Source organism: Pinus tabuliformis, chromosome 1_2, assembly GCF_031772625.1.
Source record: "Pinus tabuliformis cultivar Carrire ecotype Pingquan chromosome 1_2, CPIR1, whole genome shotgun sequence".
NCBI lineage: Eukaryota > Viridiplantae > Streptophyta > Pinopsida > Pinales > Pinaceae > Pinus > Pinus tabuliformis.
The window spans coordinates 692110407-692123744 of NC_142298.1; positions in this window are offsets into that span (position 1 = coordinate 692110407).

Sequence of the window (13338 nt, forward strand, 5' to 3'; positions counted from 1 at the left end):
CAATATCCCTTGAGTAACTAGATCACTATCCGGTTAACTACTTCTGTCTGGCCATCAGTTTGTGGATGAGAAGCTGTGCTTTTCTTCAATTTGGTGTCCATCAGTTCGCACAGACTTGACCAAAACTTTCCCACAAATCGGGTGTCTCAATCAGATACAACGGAAGTGGGTAGTCCAAAATGAACCCATACATGTTGAAAGAACAGTTTTGGAGTTTGTTCAGCTGTAATTTGTTTATTACAAGGTATCAAAATACACATTTCGTTGAACCTATCCACAACAACATACAGATAATCATGACCTTTCCTAGATTTAGGTAGTCCTCCAACAAAATCCATGGACACACTTTCCCAAGGGTGAGAAGGAACTGGTAATGGAGTGTACAAGCCTATTTTTCTATTCTTGGGCTTGCTTTTAGCACACACAGTACACCCTCTTACATATCTAGAAACTACCTCGTTCATTTTTTGCCAATAACAAATTCTTTGTAGCTGTGCAACTGTTTTACTTACCCCAAAGTGACCTGATATTAGAGAAGTGTGTGCTTCTCACATTATCTTTACTCTTTCAGTTTGTGGAATGCATAGCTTCCCATAATGATATAAGAGTTAGTCCTTTACATGATAATCCAATTCTTCTACTTGTTTTTCTTGACTTAAAGTTGCATATACATCTTGAAAGTCTATATCTTGAGCATATTGTTCAATGTAGCTCTCATGTAACACGGAATTATGATTAAGTATAGTAGATGCATTTATAATGGGTCTAGATAACATATCTACAACTTTATTGTGTATGCCCTTTTTATACCTGATGACTAAATGAAACTGTTGTAGAAAACCCATCCATTTATAATGTCTTGATTGCTGCAACTTAGTTTGGGAGTGTAGATATTGAAGTGGTTGATGATCAGTATGTATTACTGTCTCTTTACCCATTAAGTAATGTTTCCACTTTTTCACACAATGTACTAATGCATACAATTCTTTATCATATGTAGGATAGTGAACTACTGCAGAATTAAATGTCTTAGAATGATAACATATGGGTTTACCATGTTGTGTTAACACTGCTCCCATGGCATAGTCACTGGCATCTGTTTGGATCTCAAATGGTCTTTGAAGATCAGGCAATGCTAGTAATGGTGTTGTACTAATCTTTTCTTTCAAGGTGTAAAAGGTTTTCTGCTGTTTGCCTCCCCACTGAAACACCTTGTTCAACCCTGTTAAAGCATGTAAGGGAGCTGCAATTAAGGAAAAGTTAGAAATGAACTTTCTCCAATATTGTGCTACTCCTAAGAAACTTCTAACTTCTATAGTAGACTTGGGTTTAGGCCAGTTTACAATGACTGCCACCTTATAGGGATCTATCTTCAATTCACCACTCCCTACTATATGTCCCAAATAATTTAAAGATGTTTTTCCAAATTCACATTTTGAGAGTTTAACATAAATTTAATTTTTTTCTCTTTCAAGACATATAGTGTCTGCTTAACATGCTTTAAATGTTCTTTCCATGTTTTGCTAAAGATCAAAATGTCATCTGGATACACAATAAAAAAAAATCAAGAAAAGGTATGAGTACATCATTCATTAATCTCATGAAAGTAGCAAGAGCATTAGTTAAGCCAAAAGGCATAACCAGCCACTCATACAATCCCTGCCTTGTCTTGAAAGTAGTCTTCCATGCATCTTGTTCTACAACTCTGACCTAATGATATCCACTATGCAAGTCTAACTTGGAAAAATAAACAACCTCTTTTAATTGATCTAATAGATCATCTATGCGAGGAAGGGGATAATGATTTTTGATTGTTATCTTATTCAGTGCTTGGTAACCAATGCACATTCTCCATGAGCCATTTTTTTTTCTCACCAAAATGATTGGTGAACCACATGGTGACGTGCTAGGTCTGATGAATCCCTTCTCGAGAAAATCCTGCACCTGCTTCTTGATTTTCGTGTTCTCTAAAGCGGACAACCTATACATTCCAATGTTAGGCAATGGAGCATCTTGTTGCAAATTAATTTCATGCACTATTTCCTTTTTGGGTGGCAGACTTTTAGGTTCTTGAAATAATATATCATACTCTGAAACAACTTTTTCTAAATCAGCTTGTTGTTTAGCATCACAACCATCAAATACATTGGTTTTATCAGGTTTCTTTTCCTTTACAACCATCAGTAAGAATTGTTTGCATGAATTTATCATTCGTTTCATCTGCCCTGAGTTTATGAGAGTATAATTATTCTTGAGCTTATGAGCTCTTACAAAGTATTCGATTCCATATTTAATGAGTAGATACTTGTTCTCAACTCTATAGAAAATAGCTTTTCTATCATACAAGTAAGGACTTCCTAGAACAATTCCACATATATCCAAAGGAATTATGTCTAACTCAACCTCATATACAAATGCTGACCTAAAAGAAAACTTGAGTTTGCATTTTCTAGTCACTTGTAGTTGTGCTTTATCATTGAACCATCCTAATGGGTATGGTTTCTTGTGAGGTGTAGTCAATAATCCCAACTTCTTCACAATTGCTTCAGAAATTAAATTTACTTGTGAGCCACTATCAAACAAAGTATCAATATTTTGATGTTTGGAAACAACTCAAATATGGAAAAGCTCATGTCTTTTTCTCTCAGTTTCTTCGTCAATAATAGATTGCGCAGAATTACTAGTAGATGCTTCAGAATTCTTACCTTTTATACCTGTGGCTGCAATAGTTGTTTCATCTCTTGAGTCTGACCCCAAATCTTTATGAATAGTTGTAGCTGTCTTCTTCTTCTTGCCCTCGAACTTCTTAGGTCTTAGCTCCGGATGCAGAATCAAACAGTGCTCATCATCATGCCCATCCTTCTTACAGTAAGTGCATGAAGCCTTGCTTTTCTATGCAGTGTTGGCCTTCCTTGCTTTCCATTTCTGTTTTCTTTTCTCCTTATTCTTGCTTGCAGTGGGTTGGGATGATCCCCCAACTTCTGGACTTCCATTCTTTCCTCTAGCTTCTAGATGAGTAGCTTGAACAGATACCTCATCTATACTAGTGGGATTAAACATGAGGATAGTGTGCCTCATGTAGCTGTGTAGACCACCGATGTACTTCAACAGAGTCTCAGGTGAGTCTAATGAGATTCCTAGAATCAATGCTCTCTTCCTAAATTCTTGGGTGTAACCTTGTACACTTTTCCCTTTCAACTGTCGAAGAGTTTGCTAGCTCATCATGGCTTGCTACATGTAGGCAAATGGATAGAACTACTTTTTGATTGCAGAAAGAAATTCACTCCAGACAGAAATAGTCTTACCATGTCTCTTCATGTCAGCTTGTGTCCTACCTTCCCACAAAACCAAGGCAGTGCCTCCAAGGTGTAGGCTTGCTAGCTGAATCTTGCGCTTGTCTAAATCAATACTCTGCACTCTACAATAAACATCAATTTGTCTAATCCAATTTTCCAACTTTTCTACATTCAACTCTCCATCATATATTGGTGAATCAAATTTAACATCTAGTGTAATCAAAGATGTCTTCTTTTTATGTTCAGGGCTATTAGGAGGTGTGAGAAAGCTTTCTTCTTTTTCTTTGCCTTTTGAGTGGTCATGAAGGAGAGACTCTTCTTCTCCTTTATCTTGTTTGGAGCATGATGAATCTTCATCCTTGTGTTTTCTAAAGTCCTTATACATTTCCTCTACCATGGACCTTATGGCTAGGAAACTATTTATGAATTGAGGGTCGGGCCCCACAGAACCTTCCTCTGACATTGTCTTATGAGGATAGACTCTCCCAATTTTAGGATTAGTTTCGACCAACTCTCCTCCTCCTAATTTGAGCTTTGACCTAGTTAGCATTCAATAGCTAAATCCAGCACAAGCTTGTCTAACCTTAATAGCCTAAAGCTCTGATACCACTTGATCTGAAAATCACTTGTGACTGATCTCAGCTAATTAATTAATGAAGGTATTACAGACTCATGTGTTGGTCTGTGTCTATGTTATCTTAGGCAATGGATCGATAAGATTGTAAAATACACAGACACTGGAAAATAGTAAGAGAGACACAGTAAGAAAATACAAAACACAAAAATTTAATATGGAGTTCACCCAATTCTCCTAGGCTACGTCTCCGGTCTAACTTTCAGTGGTGGCCTTCTTTATTGTGTCTTTAAAGTGGAGTTTTTACAATGAGGAGCTCAATCTGAGTCTCCTAGAATAGATGATGCTTAGTAGGGTGGTTCTTGGATTCCCCAAGCCACTAGAGTGCATAGACTCCCCCTTGCTAAGTCTCGACCTAAACTTGTCTAAATGGGATGGGTCCAATTTGGTACTCAGTTCCCGATAGATATCCTCTTAGGGATTTCTTGAACCTCTCAAGCCTAGTTTTGTTTGCTCGATGTTTCCTTGACTCTGCAGGTCAACTCAGCTCTCTGTTCTCTATTTCCTCTTTCTCACTGTCTCCTTATTTCTCACTGTCCTCTATGTTTGTTCTCTGTCTGTTCATGGCTTAAAGAAAATCTGTCTCATGACTATCTGCTTCCTCTTCCACCTCTTCGGATCACCTACTGCTATTCGCTTGGAATTCCCTGCCTCTGCGTCATCACTGATGTGTAATGTCTCACAACAAGGAGGTGGCCACTTGTCCTCTCATGAACTGAGCGCCAACTTTCCTCAACGGTTTGTTATTTCCATTACTTCATGAAATGATTCATCCACCAACTTAGCAGTCCAATCAGACTTCAAACTTTTATGGGCCGTGGCTTATTTCTCCCTCCGAATCTGGTTTCCCATTGGGTGCAACCTCCACAATTAGATCTGAGGCCTCCAAATCCTACGGTTATCGCTCTTATCACGCGGTTGACTTACTTGAACGTTATCCCACGATGAGAGGCAGTTTTCTCTCTCATTTGCTGGACACGCGTCAATCAATGTATGGAATCGCTCGTTCCCCTGCCAAATCCGCTTACCACCCGAAACCCCTCCGATATTCCACCTATTTTGGAGCACGGGACCCGCCTTTCAGTTTAGCACTTTTCCTATTTGTGAGTTTGCGCCATTGCGCAGTCTCCATGGGCCTCAGTCAGTGCGATTTGACTGAGGTCCTAGTCATTCCTTGTTGGCTACAAAATACCACTGTTCAGAGGTCCTTCCTGATAGCTCATTGTTTTACAAAATTTTGAAGTCTGTCATAGTTTGAAACAGTCATAGAACTCTGATAAATTTTCATGAATCCAATTCGGATCACTTTCATATGTGCTAAGATAGTTGAACTATTTTGGCTATTTTAGTTCTTATCTTATTGAGAATGTGTTGTAATGGTTGTTATTGTTGTCCCATCCTTAAGGATTATTCTGCAGGATACTAGACAAATATTTCTCATTTGTTGCTTGTAGAGACTATCGCATCCAATATGGACTATTTCGCTGGATGTTAGATAGATATTTCTGGTTCATGTGTGTCTCTTCTTGGGTGTTACTATTACCTCTCACTTAGGGGCTCACTTTTCTTCCTCTCCGTAGTAGAAGCAACTCAACATAGTTGCAACTAAAAACTCACCAAGCACACGCCCCTTCTTTTCTAAGACACCATTGCATCCCTCTCACATGCTGACAACTAGAGCCAAGGCAAATATCTAAGGATTTGGAAATTGGGCCTTTATACCAGATGGAACTCCTACAACAAACGATTTGAAGTCTAATTGGTAATTCATACTGGGGAGATGCCTTGAATGTTGGTGGGTCCAAAACTATCAACAAGTACTGATCTTGTTGAATGTGTGTTGTATTTTCTTTAATGATTGTTGTGTCTATGTGAAATGTTTCACTAGATAACTAACAAATATTTCCTTGCTCTCATGTGCCTCTCCTAGGATAGTACTATTACTTTCCTCCTAGAGACTCACTCTCGTCTCCCCTTTCGTGAAAGTCTATGTTTACACATTGCAATTGGTGGTTCACAATGTCAACTTAGTTGTTATTTCAAAGGATATGTGTGTAATCCATTATGTTATTCATTGCAGCCAAGGAAAACCTTATAGTTATGATGGTCATGCCGATACTCTAAATGGGGCTCCTACTCCAAACAATGTTAGGTCCAATTATGACTTCACATTAGGGAGACCTCTTAGTTGATGGATTTCTAGCACCGTCAATAAATTCATATGATACTTGTTTATATGGCATTTTTTTAATTAACCAATTTAATTAAAAGAGAAAAAAGGTAATACTACTACTTTGGAGATAAATATTGACCTTTAATTTGTGTATACTACTACGAATATTATGGAATATTGTGTGGAGTTTAAACCTCTACCATCCACCTGTTGACGGTGTTGGACCCACCAACATGTTAGGGGATCTCACTGGTAATAAGTCCTAATTAGACCTCAGACCATTTGGTGTAGGAGTCCCAGCAGTGGGTCGTATGGTAATGCCTTGACCACGATTTCGCACATAGGCAAGTAAGATAACTTTGTTGGTAGCAAGGGTGTGACAGCTGTAGTGAGTCAAGGAAGGTGCATGAGAGGTTCTAACACACAGGGGTTGAGATGAGTGCGCCCCTTGGCAACCTGTAATAGTACTCGGCTTGGAAGGGAACACACGAGTGAAGGTGCATCATAAGCTGGAAAGAAAGTTAGCGAGCAATCCAAAGTGATGGTTAAACCAACCACACATTTAAGAAAGATTTATACATACTTATACATAATATTCCATACATGCATGCGTAAGAAAAAAATACATATATCATTTAGAGTAAACCAGATAGCTTATAATACAATGCAACATATGCATGAAACGTGTTGGCTCTTATTATATAAAGAAGTTTAAGTTCCAGTCATACAATACATCCATGTCCAACCACTAATTCCAATAGTGGAACGTTACAGCCAAATCCTCCTGCTCCTCCAAAGAAATGTATTAGCTCTGCGCAATGGAGAAGCCAAAGCTTGTTACAATACTGTCCAAGCTCTCTCCAAGATAGTCTTATCAGAAGCTTGGCTAACTAAAATCCTTTACAATGAGTTATGAGGGACTATTTATAGCAAAGGGTGGGGTGACCCTTGACATTCCCCTTTGTGACAATTCAACTACCCTCATGACTCTTCACCTACTATATGACTATTACATCCAACTACCACAACTTGACTTACACCTGACATGAATTTAGATTACAATGCACATGTACACATGTGAAAGAAAATGGCTTGAGCAAGCCAAGTTAGACATCACTTTGACTTAGACAACCATGGAAGTCCAACTCCTCAAAATATTCATGTTGATTGACAGTATCATAATGATGCCAAGATTGGTAGTCCTTGATGGTGTCCGTGTGTTCCATGGTGACAACCATTTGAAACTTGACTCTTGCCTCCATAGCATCTGATTACACTGCTCAGGATCCTCTATCTAACTCATTTGAAAGCATGTCCATCATTGTCTTCAATGCAGCTAGACCAGCAACATACTTGTGCATGATATCTGCATTGATCGACAAGTCTGGGCTGGTGGTAATGCGCATCAACTCGTCAAAGTACGAGTCAAGCTCTAGTCGGATCTGTTTCTCTGTCTTCACCTCGGTGAGAGTCCAAATAGATGGGATCGCGTGTTTGCACACAACATCCATACTCCTAAATACTCGTGCATGGGAAGCCTGTATGCTAGTGATGAGTTGCGGGAGCTCTTCATAGTTCCGAATTTGACTCCGATACGTGCCTTCATCTCGCCGCATTGGACCTCATCATCTTAGGCAAGTGAAGCGGGGCTCCCTTGTATTTCATCCTCCATGTTTGCATGTCATCAACAGTAGCATGCAAGTTCATTAAAATACGTGCTCTTCTAGCACATGGTTGTTGCCATCTGTTGAGATGGATGACTACCTTATGCACCATACCAAACTTGGAGTACAATGCTGACATAACTGTGTCAAGGGACAATACTTCATCTAGTATTTCCTTCTTCAATTTAGCTTGAGCAAACATTGTCACCAAGTCTCCTCCTTGCTTGGACGTTTGTAGTTCCTTCACCATTCACTCATTCTCAGCTTTTAGAAAGCGAACACTTGAGCTAGTGGCTTCAGCATACACTTTGGTTGCATCGTCCAGGGCTACTAGATGTTTGCGCACATTAGTCACAATCACTCGTTCCTCAACTTACATAGGAGATGTATGATCCTCTGGAGTTGACACTCTGTGAGATTGCACAACTCTATGTTAAGATTTGTCAAATGGGATGTTGTGCATCTCCCCTTTTGGCAGATCACCAAGGCTCTCAGTGCCTCCTTGGTCACTTGAGACTTGCTCATCATCTAGATGTGGTGAAGCGGGTAAGTCAACCTCTTGGTGATGAGGCATGAGGTCGGTGTCCTGTTCCAACTTGTGTTGCTCCATGTCTACATCCAACTGTTGAAGTGCTTGTTCTGTCTCATGAGCGAAGTATGGATCCTATGATGGTTCACCCTGCTTGCCTAATGCCAGCTGTTCTGATGAATCAAATACTTGTATAGGCGTTGTTTCATCTATTTTCACATGTTGCGCCCCCTGTTGTATCTGCTATTGATGCACTTCCCTCTCCTATTTTCCAACTCTTGTTCTTTTCGGAGTTGCTCCCTCATCTCATGCAATTCCTTCTATACTTATTCCATCCTTATCTTATCCCTCTGCCTTTGCACAATTCGCATGTCGCGTTGGTGCCTCTTTGCCTCTATAGCCATAACTGCTTTCTCTACCAATGGATCTGCTCAGAACTTGCAGCTTTTCTCCTCCTCCATGTGATTGACAATCTTCCTCTTACCTTTTTCGCGCACTGGTATGCTTGCCTCTGTTGTTACTATTGCTATTGCAACTGTTGGTGCTCTCTGTGATGCTGCTTCATGTTGCTTTGCTAACCACTCCACAGCAAAGCCGACCGGTTCATTGGGTCTGGAGAAACTGTAGAAATATCTCCATGGGTCCTCCTCAGCCCGATGACATACTATGTGGATCCAGTTGAACTGAAATCTCATGCAGTGATCTTTCACAATGCAATGTGAGTCATACAGATTGTAGCTTCAGAGGTCGAATGGGTACTTCTTCATCAGTTCTGCTTCAACATCCGCTTGCTTGATACTTCGCATCTCATATAACCCAATTGCAATGAAAGAGTGAGCCAAGGTGCCTTCTTCTTCCATTGTAGTCTAGATGTCAATCCTACCAAGATGTGATATGCCACTTCCTGCATGACAAGTACGTCCAAGGAAAACTTCGGTAGAACATGCAGAGGCTTCGCCGCACTGAACATTCAGATGAAGGTGCTGGATGGTGAGGCATACCAATCAACAATGCCTATTAGTGCCTCCATTGCTTCCTTTTACATGCAGGGTGGATCCCGTTCGAATATCATCTTGTACACTAGGGTGACAAAATGATCGAACAGCTGTGTGATTACTCCTCTGAAGCTACATTTAGAAAACAACTTGAAATATGTGTTCACAATAGTCTCTGTTGGTGACCATGGCCACTCCAAGCCCAAGAACTCTTGTCGAGCACAGATTGCATCTAAGATGTAGGCAGACATGTAAATCTCTGCACACATACCTCTGGGTGACTGTCGAGCCTTCGTTACTTGTTCCTTCAATTGATGAGCCAACATGCCGGACCAGTTACATGGTTTTCCTTCTCTGGCCAGTTGGTCCAGCGTGATCACCCAACTGTGTGGGAAGGTTTTCGTGATTGCTTGGCCATATAATTGACATGAAATTATGACCAAGTATTGATACGCCTTCCGCAGTATCTTAATCTTGTAGTTCTGGTTGGGCGTCAACCTGAATCGAGCCAGCTCCTTTACCGAGTTCTTAAGAATGTCTCTGGAGTTAGCACTGCTATTAGGTAAGCTGAATGGAGTCTTCATGACAGTCACGAGCTCTAACATCTAATACATCTCATCATAATCTCGTGCCCAGAAGGTTGCAAGCTTCATCCCACTGACACTGCTCAAGGTCATCGTCTCGGGATCAGTGTGAGAGATGATCCAGTGTATCATGTCCACGCATGGGAACACGGGGTATCTACATGCAATCCGGTACAAGTCGGACTTGTGAATGTTCACGTACACCTGACGGTATTTGAGGTCTTCCTCAAAAGTGCCTACAAATGCTTCATTGACCTCTTGCCACTTCAATTTTATGTCCTTGTTTAGAAACAACTTTGTATCTCCATAGATTGGTAGACCAAAGGTCACTCGCTCAACTACTGCTCCAGCTGCATTGCTATCAGTGTCCTGTGATCCCGCTCTCTTGGAATCTGTTATCACTCGGGTTGTCCTTAAGCTCCTGAAAGGATACGGCCGAGGTAACCACAAACCAATCTTTGGACTGCAGATCCTAGCCTACCTGCAGTCAGAGAGGGCTCTCTCTTTCTGATTTAGCTTTGTTGATAATGATTTTAGGCTAGCTATTGAGTTGAGGGGTTTTGTTTAAGTTTGGTGGGAAGGGAGATGCTTTCAAGTAGAGAGGCAAAGAATAGTCTCGTAAGTTTCAAACCATTCGGCATGGAGTCATGGAGTAAAACTGCTGGTGCGTTTTCTTGGTCACAAGAGAAATGAGGAGCAAGGTAGCTGCTCATGAAACAACATTTAAGCTTGAAAGGATGGAAAGAGGGCTAAGGAATGAGAGGCAACAAAGAATCTCTCAAACAGGTTAGCAGAGGGAAGATGAATGAGCTCTGCCTAAGAGCAGCTAAGAATTCTTAGATAACAGTCATTCATATGTGAAATAGATCAAACATGAGCTATAACAGAATTCATATTTATGTCTAGATCAAGAGGAAAACATTAAAAAATCACAGAATCTGGGCATAGAGTGCAGCTAAGCAAATTCTAAACCAATCCTTTATTCTGTGACTTGAGCGTATATGAAATTGAAATAACAGAGGTAAAGAACACTTGTTGAGTCATATCGCAGCACAATAATTCCACATTTAATTCTTCAAAAACCATTAATAACACATCAACAGTCCATTCTCCAAGCTTGTAAGCAGTCTTTGATTATAGAAAAAGTATCAGACATATAGTGCGAGTCTCTAGTGAAAAATATCAACTGACCAAACCTTAAAACAATACAGAGGGCGGTATAAATAGGGAAACTCTCCAAAATTGTTTATTACAACTTGACCTAAACATGTCTGAAAGAAAATGATTACTTTGACCTAATCCTATAAGAAATAAATGCAAGAAAATATCTTCGGGCTGCGCTGAGGGCCGTCGTATCAAACTGAGTAAATGTGTTGTCCTTGGTGGCTTGGTGCAGTTTTTCTGCAATAACCGTGCATGGGTCTCTGCTCTACTGCTATTTGGTGGCATTAAATGCTTTAACTGTGATTTGAGAGCAGGGATGGGCTTACACCACTTGATTTGACTTTATTGGCTGCCATTCAATGTTAACTTGCTTTGGGAACTGAAGATTTTCATTAAAATGTTCAACTGATACTCTTTGCCGCTTCCTTAATGTGCTGTGTGTCAAATCAAAATTTAATGGCCGTTGTTTGGCCCTCTGTCTCCTTTAGAAATGTCTTTGCTCCTTTTCTGAACCTGTGTGGGAAACAATGGCTTCTGCAAATGCATTATGAGTTCGTATGGAATGATAATGATGCTGACCGCTTCTGAATAAAAATAAAAATGAAGAAAAACTTGCGCGAACTGCGAATTTCGGGCATCAAAATTGCCTCAGAAACTAATTCCAGGCTTCCTGAGTTGCGATTTTGCCTTTCGAGCCAAAAATTGATGATGATGTCAGCATGACGTCAGCGGGTGGGACCCAGTACGGCGGATGACGTGGCAGGATGACATCAGCAAGGTGACATCAGCATGTACGGAGGTGATGTGGCGGTACGGTAGAGGGACACGATGGCAGTGACATGGTGGAAATGACACGGTGGCAGGAGGCCGACGCGGGATGGTCACTCAGCAAGGTGACGTTACTGGGCGGAGGTGGTTTTCGGTTTCTGGGCGCACCACCTTTGAGCAGAGGCGGTTTTAGAGGAGGGGGCTTCGCCACAGCCCGGAGGGCGACGCGTGGCGGGAGTACGGCGGGAATACCGCCCATCTCCCGGATGCTAACCTTCGGCATCTTGGGATATGGGAAGGCCCACCCACCGTAGATCTGTGGCGTGGGCGATCGGACGGTCGGCGGCATGGATGAGACGGTGGAGGGTTAAAGCTTGGGCCCGTGGGAATATTCCCATTTTAATATAGCGCGGCGGGGGGGGGGGGTTAGAACTTAGGAAATGTGGGTTTTTGGGATTATGAGCGGGGGTTTAATGTTTTATGAACAAAACTTTTTAAAATAAGGGCGGAAAATGGGTTCTGAAGGGTTAGGGTTAGAATGAAATGGCTGTTAGTCTAACCAGATGTCAGACTAACTCCAGGACAAGGATGGGCTAATAGCAGCCCCAGATGAACTGTCATTTCCCAGACTTAGAAGAATAGGGCTATAGTGCCAAAGGGGGGAATATGTACATAGGGGAGTTATTTAACATAGATTTAGTAGGGGAAGGGGAAATAGAAAGGGAGCTAGATAATAGAGTTAGGAGTTAATATGGAGATGACAAGAAAGCACTAAGGTAAGGGACCTCAGGCTATTTTGGGGAAAAGTGAACTTGTAGAAAGAATGGAAATCCTTGAGTGAAGCAGATTTTCACCAAGGCAAATGATATGGAGAATGATGAAATTAAGAGGAATCAAGCAGATCTTCACCTCTTTGGGGAAGTTAGTAAGTGTTTTGGGAAAGAAGAAGAAGGGGGAGTTAGTTATGTCCAGCTTGAGCTCCTCCACATGGAAACTGCCTGATAACTGTGATCTGAAAAGATATAACACTTTGAAACATAAAATTGATCACAAATCAACATTCTGCAACCTCAAAAACTACCTACCCAACCTACTCACCTAACATTTTTTCTTCTTTTTTGCATGGGTGCACTTGGACTTGCAGACCCTGATTATCCTTTTTTTTTTTTCCTCTTCTCCTATCTAAATCTACACTTATTTCTGCCAAGGGCCCAGATTAAGCAGTTGGGCTCCTTTGATTCTCTACCTATCGACAAATCTGCCAAGATTAAGCTGTTTGGACAGATATCATTCTCTATATTCTAAAACAAAAAATTGAAACCTAGGGAGGCCAAGATTAAGTTGTTTGGCCTTCCCTTAACTGAAAAACCTTTCAAAAATGGAACTTTTGCAGCATGGAAAAGATGAACATTTTTGGCACTTCCACTGTCAATCATGAAATATGAAACCTGTTGCAACAGGAGGCTAACAGTGACTCCACTTGGGGATGGCTTTTCCTTGTGGAAAGCCAAGAACAGTAGGTCAGACTGCC